The sequence below is a fragment of the Pinus tabuliformis genome, chromosome 9 (genome assembly GCF_031772625.1).
Source record: "Pinus tabuliformis cultivar Carrire ecotype Pingquan chromosome 9, CPIR1, whole genome shotgun sequence".
Lineage (NCBI taxonomy): Eukaryota > Viridiplantae > Streptophyta > Pinopsida > Pinales > Pinaceae > Pinus > Pinus tabuliformis.
Genome location: NC_142307.1, coordinates 1556951123 through 1556961560, shown reverse-complemented (window position 1 = coordinate 1556961560; position 10438 = coordinate 1556951123).

Genomic DNA, 10438 nt, shown 5'->3' with positions numbered 1-10438 from the left:
TGGAAAATCAGGTCATCCCTCAATCCCTGTGAAACTCAATTGCATATTCTTCCCGGAGAACTATGCATTGTGCATCTTCAATCAACAAGATCATCATCCTTGTTTCCTGGACTTGCCTATGTGAAAAGCTTTAAAAAGACTCTCTCTATTGTGTATTGCATAGTTCCAAGGGAGAACATGGTCACCCCTTGGTCATTTTTGAGTCCAAATGCACAATTCCTAGTCTCTCTCTCAAAACACTTTCCCATTGTCCCATCAGAGTCAACACTTTCCATGAGAAAGAAAAAGTAGAATAGGTGGCTTTCAGACTAATGTTGGCTTGTCATGAGTAGATAACCTGAAGGTTCCAACATTTATCTATACCCTTTTGGAGGGTGAGGATGAAGGTGAGCAAGCAAAGATCCATCATGAAGAAGTTGAATTCATAATAGTAAAGAGAAGAGCTTGGCGTTGATGAAATAAAGTCTTATGTCAATGTCGTCAAGTCATGGCTTCTCAAAGTGTCACCACAAAAGTTATATGTGTCAATGTATTTTTCCACATCATTCTTGGAATGTAATTATGTAATTTCAAAAATTATAAAATGTAAAATGTGTGGAAGCCCAAGGGTCCCACATGGAATGTGAAAATTCACTGAAGAGTTCTAAAGTCACATAGGAATTCGAAAAGTCATAGTAGGAGCTCAAGAGTTTGATGGAGGTCAAGAGTCACATGGGAGGTGGAGAATCACCTAATTTGTTTTAAATACACCCTCATAAATAAAGAGAAGGGACTTTTGGACTTTGGACTTTTCACCTTGGCTTCTCTAGCTTGGCATAGGAAAGAAGATCATTCTTTGCAAAAGCAAGTGGTGACTTAATGTTCCACTATTGGGGTTAGTGTCACATCATTATAATCATATATCTTGGGACTTTCACTTAATATATGAAGCTCTTACAATCGACACACTTTCTTGCATATGTCTTGAATGATTATAAGACTATTCTTTCATTGTTTGTGGTGTATGTTTATGTTTACACATACTAATGAAAATGAACTATTTCATTGGCTTTAGTATGCATCTTGTCAAATGTGAATTGTTACTTTCTTTTATGATTGTTTTTATCTTGTGAACTAATTTTCGGGTTAACTAACAATTCTTTCCATTCTCTTGTGCATCTCTTTTAGGATAGTACTATTGCGTTTCTTCTAGACGCTCACTCTCTTTTTCCCTTCCATGAAAGCACCTTATATACATTGCAATTGTATGCCTCATAGTGTCTAATTACTTCCTTGTTTCAAAGATTGTGTGCATAATCTCTTATGTTGATAATTACAGCTAAGGAAAATCCCTACAAATTATTGCAACTAACTTTATTTTCCAGTTGGGGCTCCTACTCAAACAGTGTGAGATCTAGTTCAGACTTCATAATAGGGAGACACCCTTTGTTGGAGGATTTATTGCACCATCAACAGGCCCGTCCCCCATCCTTGGGTCTGACCAACCATTCTTAGGTCCACATAAAAAAAATTGGTGTGTTTCCTTGAACCTACTGCAGGGGGGTTACTACCCCTTGTGACCCCCCCATTACAACAGACACAACATAATAGTTCCTAGAGCTAGTCGTGTAAATAATATAACACATACCCAACACTAGCTTCTAACTTAGTGTTGTTTCCCACTCTGAACCACATCACCTCATGCCATGCCATAATAGTTAACATGGATCAAAGGCCCACTCATCTGGGTATCCAGCTCTTTAACCTTTCTAGATTCATTTGTACCCATTCAAATTCAAAAAAGACCAAAAAGTCCAAATTCTTAAAATTCTAGATATTCAAATTTTTGTATTCCATATCACCCTTGCCACATAGCACCACACCCATGACCACATCAAATCCTTTATACTATCTCTCGATGTCATCTGAAAACATTAATATGTCATGTTAGCACTACATCATCATGCTATTTAACCCGTCACCTACTTTTTTTCCACATCATCCCACCACATCAACACTTACCTGTTTGTAGGGTTCGACAATGCTCACCTGAGATCCATGTGACATCCACATTACCAATATAGTACCATCTATATTCTATTTTTTCATTAAGACATATTTATAAGAAGATCTAGATACCTACATATCTATATCTTGATAGAATTGATATCTCTAGTTCTATCACATGACATATCCCAACATTTCATTTCCATTCATTAATATAATCCATGTTTACCCTTTTTTTTTGGTCTAGTTGATGAACTTCTACTAACATAAATGGAAATAATTCGTCAACTAACAAATAATTAATGACCTATCGAGCCACTAAGCCCTTTTTTTGACCTTAATTTGTTGTAAATAAATCCATTCCTCAATCCCTCGAGCACAAAGCCATTAGGACATAGTACAATAATGTCTTGGGTTCAAAGTTTTGGTGTAACAATTCAATGGGCCATGGGCCACTAGGAATACTGAAAATGGTCCTGATGAATTAAGGTCGATTTAGTGGTCCTTCACACTTAAGCCATTTGCAACTAAGTTTTCAGTCATATCCCCACTAGCCCATTTGACTAGAGGATGGGCATAGAAAACCCCAATCCCCAAATTTCAAAATTCATTCCAAAAACTTTCTAAGGAAGAATTAGTATAGTATTTTTATTGCTACAACACCCTCCAAATTTTGGCCAATAATCAAACTTTTGAGCCTTTCTTTAACCATGTGAACTATCATTTTGAGTTATTAGATTCATTCCATACTTGTTTTCTAAGTTTCCAAGTCTCATTTTGAAGAAATTCCAAGTGTCATCTTTTGTTAAGGGAAGTGTCGCTCTGGGTGAAAAGGAGTTATAACACATATTTAAGAGGAAGATTTGGTGTTTTCTCCTGTAATAATGGGTTCTATCTGTCATATATATATGAATTAGACCTATTCCAAAAGTATTGTGCACTTTGTTGTTGCAGTTGACATTAGTGTTGCATGATGTATTCCAAGTGTTGCACTTGTAGGTAAGTGTCATTTTGTTCTCATTTTAATGGATGCATGTTGATTTTGGGTGTTAGGTGTCTTATTGTCATGTGGTTGATCATTTGTAAGTGTGTGATCATGTTTAAGTCTTGTTACATGTTCTGGTCTCCCCTTTATGTCTTACTGATCCCACACTTAGTCAATCTCTGAAGTGTTTTTACCTTAATAAATTTCCTGACCATCTACTCCTCATCTTGTCTTCCTAAAATGCGCACTGCATAGTCTCAAGCGCTAGTCAACCATCCCTGACTCCTAGAACTGTGCACTACAGTTATTGCCTCAAAGAAATGTGTATTATGCAATCCCAGTGTCCAGTCCCTGCCTCTTGCACTTTCTCACTATGCAATTTCTACCTAGTCAGGCCTCCACTAGACACTACGCATTCTCGGTCAGCACTCAAGCCCTTAGTCCTTGACTTGTGCAATCAAATGTCTCAGTCCTCCTAGAACTGGACATTGCTTAATCACAAGGAGCAAGCCTGCCTCACTGCATCACTAACTCTCTCAACTATACAATCTTGCCTCCTTGACCTTTAGTCACTACGCATTGCGAATTCCTAGATCCTTGACCCTCACCTCTATCTCATGTTCCTATGCACTACACAATCCTTGAGCATTTTACTCGATGCTACACACTATTGTAGCTCATCTAGATTGTTGCATGAATAACAAGTTAGGTTAGGAGATTTTGGAACTGATGTCGTCGTGTCATGAGTGAATCACATTTGCAGGTACTAGTATCTTGACTTGAGAAGATGATGTCCAAGGAGGATGTGGAGGAGATCATGAAGGGAGACACTTATGGACCAGAAGCACAAAATATCATTAGGTGAAGAAACAAAGGGACACTAGATTATGACAGAAGAATGAAGATCAAGATCACATGGAAGACTCCATATCATCCCAACCTCTTGGAGGATGAAGACGAAGTACATGAAAGACTTATCATGAAGATACAAAGATAGGAGTAAGAACAAAAGTTGGGCATTGCCATTCTACAATGAAGTTCCATGTCATCAATGCGAATTCATGGCTTGTCCAAGTGTCACCATAAGAGTTTCATGTGTCATTGTATTTTGCCACATCATTTGTGGATGTAATTATGTAATTTATAAAAAGGAGAAAATGTAAAATGTGTGGAAGCCTATGCGTCACACATGGAATGTGAAAAATCATGTAGAAGCTCAAAGGTCTCATAGGAATTCGAAAAGTCACATGGAAGCTCAAGAGTCATGAGGGAAGCTTAAGAGTCAAAAGGGAGGTGGATATTCACCTAATTTGTTATATATACACCCTCATAGCTCAAGCAAATGATTTTTCACCTTGGCTTCTCAAACTACGCTTAGGCGAGAAGATTAAGATTTTGAGAAGCAAGTAGTTTCTTACCGTTCCACTATTGGAACTAGTGTTGTATTATTGTTATGGTGTATCTTGGGATTTTCACTTCCTAATTAAAAGCATATTGTTATGGTGTATCTTGGGATTTTCACTTCCTAATTAAAAGCTCTTATAGCCGACACAATTTTCATACATATGTCATGAATGCTTGTGAGACTATTATTTCATTCTTTGTGGTGTATGTTTATGTTTCCACATACTGGTGAAAATGAACTACCTTGTTGGCTTTAGTATGCATCTTTGAATCATGTGCCTTTTGCTTTAATGATCGTTAGTTATTTGTGAACTATTTCACAAGATTATTAATGATTGTTTTAGATATATGTGTGTGTCTTTATTAGGATAGTACTATTACTTTTCTCTTAAAGACTCACTTTCTTTTCCTTTCTGTGAAATAACCATTATATGCATTACAATTGAGTACATCACAAGGATAACATACTTGTTTATCTCAAAAGTATATGAATTTATCTTGTGTTATTTATTGTAGCCAAGGAAAATCTTTAAAATTATGGAAACTAGCCTTATTTTCCGATTAGGGCTCCTATTCCAAACGATGTGAGGTATAATTGTGACTTCATATTGGAAAGACCCCTTTACTATTGGCGACATCCTACACTGTCAATAGTTTTAGCGCTAGAATTAGGGAAACCATTTTATGGTTGAAAACTCACCACATTCACATAAGGAACCTTTTGTGCAAAGTAGTAATTGTCCAAGTCCAACGCCAACTCATATATTTGAGAAAGAAGAGTCATCTCAGCAAGGTCTATAGTGTGGATACGAAGTAACTTATGAGAAACTCTAAACACTTTGGCCTATTAGTCATCAGTTTGCTAGAGATCTTAGATGTCTTCCTATTATGTCATTTATCCCTCACAAGCAAACAAAGAAAGACATAACCCACCAAGGTGTGTTGGTTTCTTCAATGGAATAATTGGTCAACACCAAACTTGAAGATTTAGCTAACCCTTTTGAAAGAATACACCAACAAGGGGATCTTCCACCACCTACTAGGGATAATATGGATGGATACAGGGAGTATTTTCATTTCTCTGACAAAGAGAAACTGAGGGAAGACAAACAACTGGCTTATAATGAGAATTTAAATGGTGAAGGAGAAGAGTCTTTAGAATCAGAGAGTGAGGAGGAGGAGGAGAATGAATACATGGTCGATGACCAATTACAATGGATGGCCCAAGGGCTTATTTTTATTCTAAGCAATCTCCATCGCTTACCGAAGCACCCAAAAAGTATAGTTACCAAGTATGATCCTGATAAGAAAGAAAAGGTTTAAGATCATATTGATGACTTCTACCTATGGATGTTGGAGGTATGTTTTGATGATGTTGCATTAAGGGAATTTTGAGGTCTAAAATGGGCCTCATAAGAAAAATGTACATCCAAAATAAAATTTATAAGAACCAATAAGATTCAAGATGATGATATCAACCATGGGCGATGATTCACCATTTTTCGAGTAAAAAAGTAAAAAGATTAAAAAATAATAAAATAATAAAACTATTTTTTCAACTCGTATTTTCAACATATCTCCCAAAGGATTTACTAAAATTTTGAGTGGGAGTACTCATTGAATGCAAAATTTAATTTCCCATCCAAGGAGTACCCATGTTGCATATTTTCGATTGACCCTGCTACACGAAATAGGAGAAATACATAAAAAAAACATGATTGCAATCACGTTTTTCATGTATTTCTAATTTTTCATGTAGAAAGGTCCATTGAAAGTATGCAAAATGTGTACTCCTTGGATAAGGAATCAAATTTTGCATCCAACAAGTGTTTCCGCTCGAAATTTGAGTAAACAAATAGGGAGATAAGTTGAAAATACGAGTTGAAAAAATAGTTATTTTTTCCCACTAAAATTTGATGATGTAATCTAATCTTATTTTATTATTTCCACTATTATTTTATAATTTCCTTAGGAGGCCTATTTTCGACCTCAAAATTCCCTTGATGCTTGTAGATTACTTCCATATAGTTTAGAAGGTAGAGAATAAGTTTGGTACCATATCCTTCCACCAAAGTCAATCCATAATTGAAGGGAGTTTAAACAATTATTCTTAGAAAAGTTTGTTGAACCATGCTAAAAATCTAGCCACGTTAATTAAGGAGCTCAAAAACATTAAAATGGGGGATAAATCAAGGATTTTAATCAAAGATTTACACATATTTTTAACAAATTCCCCACTGATGTACAACCACATGATTCTATTACCAAATATTATTATATTGTTGTCTTTCCTACTAACATTTCCATTTTTGTCAAGCACGCTGCAGAAGATATTTTTGGCTCCTAACTTTGCAAAAGAAGTTACCGTTGAGAAGGACATAAGGTATATTGGGGTCATTTCTAATCAAGAATATTTAAAGTACTAAAAAGACACTAGTAAAAATTCCCAAGCCTTTTCTACTAAAGCTAAAGTGAAAGATCCTTTTGACATGGACAACTTGACTAAATCCTTGAAGTCGTTAAGTAAAAAAGTATCAGAACTCAATAGGAATTCAAGTGAGGATACAACTAATAACAAGTCATTTAAGCCATTTTTCAAGAACATCAACCAATCAACTAAGTCTGCACAAAGCTCCAATGTTGTATTAAATATAGAGAACTCGGGCATGGATAACTATTGTACCTTTCATCAAGAAGCACACTTGCAGAAAACATGCTAGCAATGGAAACACAACATGAATGTTGTGGTTGCTAATGCTATAGAAAGCTTGTCAACAGAAGAGCATTCAGAGTAGACTCAAGAGACTAATGAGCCTATGTCGATAGAGGAAAAACCAAATGCAGGTGAATCAATTTTCACTTTTGATCCTATATTGAATAATGAACGACAAGGTGCTGGTGAGCCCCCAGTTAGTGATGCTCCTCCTCAACAACCTTCTAAGAAATATAACGTGAGGAGTAAAGGACTGGGGCATGAGGAAGATGTGATGAAGCAATTATTAAAAAATATCTTACCTCCTAGTAATCATTCTCAGAGCATACATAACAAGTTCATAAGTGCAAAATCTTAGAAGAATGCTCTAAAAAATAGTAAGAATAAGTTTGTCACCCTTGAGGCATCGAATAAATTCACACCACCTACCACTTTAGCACACCCTTCCCAATATGAAGATATTAATTACAATATTCTTGAATAAATGAAGAATGCTCATGCAAATATTTCCATATTTGAACTCGTTAAGTTGGTGTTGGGTGTGGAGCCTGATTATCTTCTTACTTCATAGGTCTCAGCTGTGTTGGACTCCAGTTCCTAAATGGGATGGAAATGTCGCCTGTATGACAGCCTCCAGGGGGACAATGGATACTTTTAAAGAGCACCCCCCTCCCTAGCAGGGGTTCAGGGGCAACGCCCCCAAAGCTAAAAATAGATGAAAATTTTCCTTGTAAAATATTGTAATTTTGTAGTCAATCTGGGTCGTTCATGAGGTGAATGATCTGATGGTAGAAGTTATGTTAATTTAGGATTTTTCTTGCCTACAAGGAAACTCTCAGTTTTTACGAGGGAATTATATTGTGGTTTTGCACGATTATTCTAAGAGAGAGAGGAGGAGGTTGTGTGAGAGAAAAGAGGAAATTACAGTGGATCTGTTGTAGGTTGTATCTCTTCATTTTGTTGGATAATATAAAAGGAAGGTCTGGTTGGTTCTCCGTGGAAGTAGCCCAAATTGGGTGAACCACATATACCTATGTCTCTTTTGTTTTATGAATTTATTTATTTGTTTTTCCACAATATTTTATGTGCTCCATTACTCTGTAATATATAATTTTCTAACAACTGGTATCAAAGTTGAAGGTCTATTTGGCTGATAAAATCGTAGAAGAGAAGGGTTCCTGGTTCAAGTGGGAGTAATGGCGGAAGATGGTAATTTTAGGGTCAATAAATTTAACGGCCAAAACTACCAATTGTGGAAGATGCAGCTGGAAGATTATCTGTATCATAAATATCAGTAGCTACCATTGAGTAGAAAAAGAAATAAGATGACGAGTGTGATGGATGCAGAATGGGAGATTCTCGATAGAAAGGCACTAAGAACAATACGGTTGTGTCTCGTAGCATCGGTGGAATTTAACATTTCAAAGGAAATGGCAACATAAGGTTAATGACGGAATTGGCCAAACTATATGAACAAGCATTGGCATCAAATAAGGTATTTCTTATGAAGCATCTATTTAATATGAAAATGTCAGAAGGCGAATCTATTGTTGATCATTTAAATGACTTTAACATGATTACCAGTCAGTGAAGTTCTATAAGGGTAAATTTTGATGATGAAGTTAGGGATTTGTTGTGTCTAAGTTCATTGCCAGAAAGTTGGAATCGATTAGTTATGGATATTAGTAAATCTGTCTCTAGATCTAGTACTTTAAATTTTGAAAATGTTGTTGGTGCCATCCTTAGAGAGGAAATGCGACAGAAAAGATCTGGTGAGACGTCAGGTAATTCTTTGACTAGAAATACTAGGGGAAGAGGAAGAAGCCCAGGAAATCACAGTAAGTCAAGAAAAGGAAGATCCAAATCTAAATCAGGGACAGTGTGCTGGAAATGTGGGAAGAAAGGACACTTGAAGAAAGACTGCAAATCTCAGAAAGGAAAAGAAGGAGATGGACAACAAGAGAACAATCCTGAAGCAAATATTATTGGTTCCTCAGTAGTTGATTTAGGGGCTTCATTCCATGCTACACCTGATAGGAAACATTTTCATGACTATGTTCAAGGATATTTTGGACATGTTCATTTGGGTGATGATAAACCCTGTAAAATCATTGGAATGGGTAAGGTTTTTATAAAGAAACAAAATGGAAACCAATGGATATTGAAGGAGGTAAGGCATGTTACAAATCTGAAGAAAAACCTAATTTCAACAGGGCAGTTAGGTGGTGAAGGTTGTGTAACTACATTCACAGACAAAACCTGGAAGGTCACTAAAGGAACCTTGGTAATAGAAAAAGGAGAAAAGGTTGGTACATTGTATTTATGCAATGATATTTATATTTTTGTTAATTCTTTAACCTCCACAGGAGAAGATACAACATTGTGGAATCATAAGCTCGCACATGAGTGAGAAAGGGATCCAAATTCTTCACTCAATAAATTTGTTTTCAGGTTTGAAGCATGTTGATTTGGTTTTATGTGAGAATTGTGTTTACAGAAAACAAAAGAGAGTCATATTTATCAGGGTTGGGAAGGAAAATAAGAGAGAGAGAATATATATTTTTCATACATGTATGGGGACCAACTCAGGTATCATATCTTGGTGGCTCTCTCTATTATGTTACTTTTATTGATGTTGTAACTAGAAAAACCTAGATTTATTGTATTCAGAATAAATCTGATGTATTTGATACTTTCAAGAAATGGAAATCTTTGGTTGAGAATGAGACAGGAAAGAATTTGAAGCATCTAAGATCAGATAATGGAGGTGAATAATGCAGTAAAGAGTTTGATAACTATTGTTTAGAACATGGAATTCGTATAGAGAATATATTTCCAGGAACACCACAGGAAAATGGTGTGTCAGAAAGGATGAACAGAGAGATTATGGAGCGTGCAAGGTGCATGAGATTTCATGCAGTATTTCCCTTACAATTTTGGGCAGATGTTGTAGATCCTATAGTTTATCTAATAAACAAAGGGCCTTTGAGTTCTTTGGATGGTGGTATTCTAGAAGAGGCATGGACAGGTAAAAACGCAAACTGCTCATTTTTAAAGACTTTCGGTTGTGAAGCCTTTGTCCACATTAATAAAGAAAACAGAACAAATCTTGAGGAAAAAGAAAAGAAATGTACCTTTATTGGATATGTTGTTAATGATTTTGGTTATCTCTTATATGATTATGAAAATCACACAATCATTAGGAGCAGAGATGTCATATTCAATGAAAATGTCTTGTATAAGGATCAGATGCAAGAAAAGGAAAACAAAGAATATGTAGTGTTTGATGAGATCACAAAAAAAGCAAAGGTGCCTGAAAATCATAATGATCAGTAGCAACAACAACAAAA